Source organism: Mandrillus leucophaeus, unplaced genomic scaffold, assembly GCF_000951045.1.
Source record: "Mandrillus leucophaeus isolate KB7577 unplaced genomic scaffold, Mleu.le_1.0 Scaffold797, whole genome shotgun sequence".
NCBI lineage: Eukaryota > Metazoa > Chordata > Mammalia > Primates > Cercopithecidae > Mandrillus > Mandrillus leucophaeus.
Window position 1 is genome coordinate 1,494,428 of NW_012108663.1, and position 3,349 is coordinate 1,497,776.

The following is a 3,349-nucleotide window of genomic DNA, read 5'->3' on the forward strand; positions in this document are numbered from 1 at the left end:
AAAAAAAAAAAAAAAAAAAAGTTGCTAAACCATTTGGCGCAAGTACTGAAAATGTTCAGGGTCTAAAAGAGAGTAACTATTGTGAGAATAACTTAAATAAAAAATAATCTGCATGTCCCAACCTCTTTTCCTTATCTCATCCTTTTGGACTTTCACGGTATTTCTGGTCCCAGTTTACGTTGGCCCCAGGCTAAAATGTAGTCAGACCATGCAGCCATTGTTGACAGCATCAGCATCCAGGATGCCTGAGTGCCCTTTGGTGGTGTTAAGCATTTGACCAACAACACAGGGGATGGGTGTGAAATAAAAATGTTTTATATAATATATACACACACACACACACACACAGACACACGGCAATCCAAGTAGTAAACTTAAGAAGGAAGAATGTGGAATGTGGAGGGACAAAATTCCAAACGAATGGAGGTTGTTTTTTTTTTTGTTTTTTTTTTTTGGTGTTTGTTGTTTTGTTTTATTTACGATAATTCCCCTTCTGACCAAGTACAATTTTAGTACTTGCACAAATACTGGTGGAAGTGATATTAAAATTTAAGCCAGTAGATATGAAATCTTTTTGTAATTGCAAGGGAATATCATCTACAAATGCCCCAACTCCAGCCTCAGCCTCTCACCTCATCCTCCCACCCTATGATTACCAGACCACCACATCCCATCCCACTTCCCTGAGGCCATTGATAATGTCTGCTATTTCCTTGCCAACCTCCAAAATTAGCTATCTCTCCCTAGCCACAAGCCCCTAGCTTCTACCCCTTCTAACCTCATCTATTGGCCCTCTTGGCCACGTATTTCAAGGTAGCCTTGGTGCCAGGTTAAGAGGAGGACAGGCCGGCCGGCGCGGCGGCTCACACCTGTAATCCCAGCACTTTGGGAGGCCAAGGAGGGTGGATCATGAGGTCAGGAGATCGAGACCATCCTGGCTAACACGGTGAAACCCCATCTCTACTAAAAAATACACACACACACACAAAAAAGAAAAAAAAAAAAAGCTAGCCGGGCGAGGTGGTGGGCGCCTGTAGTCCCAGCTACTCTGGAGGCTGAGGCAGGAGAATGGCTTGAACCCAGGAGGTGGAGCTTGCAGTGAGCCGAGATCGTGCCACTGCACTCCAGCCTGGGCCACAGAGCAAGACTCCGTCTCACAAAAAAAAAAAAAAAAAGAGAATAGACCATAGAACAATTGAGGCAGGCAGTGCTAAGGTTACTTGGGCATTATTTCAGACTACCAATGCCTGTTCTCCCCATTTAACTAATAGGGTACTGGTTGGGTGTGAGACAATATGCTTTGTAGAAAGAAAATCAGGAAGGAAGGGGCGGCATAGGAACAAGCTCCCAAAAATAGGAATTATTCTGTTTTTAGTTGCAAGTGTATCTCAAAAAATTGCCAGACTAACTCAGTTTCTGTAATACACTTACAGTCATTACTCTTTGCCAGATCATGGATATTTACAATACAGCGGGACTTGCATGACTTGCCCAAAGTTATTCAGAACCTTTGTAAGTGGTAGAAGTGGAATTAATATTTAAGTCAATAAGTATGGAGAACTTTGTTGGCTAATCTATGTTTCAGGACAATATAGCATACAACTCTATGAAAATAACCAGGAAATATTAAGGAAATAATTTCACAGAAAAATGGTCAGAATTGACTCAAAACAAGTGGGGAATTTCATTAAAACGAAATTTTGAAAGGAAAAATTTAAAATACATATTAAAAGCTGGCTGGGTGCGGTGGCTCACACCTGTAATCCTAGCACTTTGGGAGACCAAGGTGGGCAGATTGCCTGAACTCAGGAGTCCAAGACCGCAACATGGCGAAACCCTGTCTCTACTAAAAATACAAAAATTTTTCTGGCGTGGTGTCGTGTGCCTGTAGTCCCAGCTACTTGAGAGGCTGAGGGATGAGAATCTCTTGAATCCTGGAGGAGGAGATTGCAGTGAGCTGAGATCACACCACTACACTCCAGCCTGGGTGACAGAGCAAGAATCCATCTCCACAGAAATAAATAAATACAGGCATACATACATATAAAAAGCAAGATGCAGACAGTTTGTATGATATGCTATCAACTGGGTAAAAATGTAAGGGCAATGGATAGATATCCATACATTGTACTTGAATATTCACAGACTGTGTCCAGAAGGCTACACAAAAAGCTGGTAACTGGTTGCCTGTGGGGAGAGAAACTGGCAATAGGGGTGGATTGACTTGCAAGTGAAGACTATTCATTGTATGTGAAGCAGTTTGAAATTTTAAACGTATACATGTATTAGTTTTTTAAAAGTTGCCAAATATCTCCCCTCTTCTCGCACCCTCAAAGTGCTGGACCCAGATGGTTTCATAGGCTATTCATTCAAGCCTTCACAGAGCAGATAATTCCTACACTGTATAAATTATTCAAGAGAGAAGAAAAGGCAAAGTTTACAAATTTATTCTAGGGACCTAGCATAAACACGGTACCACATCTGAAAAAGATAGTACTAAAAAGAAAACTATATATCATCTTGCTTGTAAATATATATCTACAGGCCAGGCATGGTTAGATTAAAGCTCACACCTGTAATCCCAGCACTTTGGGAATCCAAGAGAGGGGTATCACTTGCGCCCAAGAGTTCGAGATTAGCCTGGGCAACACAGGGAGACCCTGTCTCTACAAAAAAGTAAAAATAAAAACTTGCTGAGAGGCTGGGCACGGTGGCTCACGTCTGTAATCTCAGCACTTTGGGAGGCTGAGGCACGCGAATTGCCTGAGCTCAGGAGTACAAGACCAGCCTGGGCAACATGGTGAAACCCCGTCTCTACTCAAATACCAAAAAAATTTAAAAAAATAAAAATTAGCTGGGCATGGTGGGGTGCACCTGTAGTCCCAGCTACTCGGGAGGCTGAGGCAGGAGAATTGCTTGAACCCAGGAGGCGGAGGTTGCAGTGACCCGAGATCATGCCACTGCACTCCAGCCTGGTGACAGAGCAAGAATCCATCTCTAAAAAAAAAAAAAAAAAAAAGTTGCTAAACCATTTGGCGCAAGTACTGAAAATGTTCAGGGTCTAAAAGAGAGTAACTATTGTGAGAATAACTTAAATAAAAAATAATCTGCATGTCCCAACCTCTTTTCCTTATCTCATCCTTTTGGACTTTCACGGTATTTCTGGTCCCAGTTTACGTTGGCCCCAGGCTAAAATGTAGTCAGACCATGCAGCCATTGTTGACAGCATCAGCATCCAGGATGCCTGAGTGCCCTTTGGTGGTGTTAAGCATTTGACCAACAACACAGGGGATGGGTGTGAAATAAAAATGTTTTATATAATATATACACACACACACACACACACACA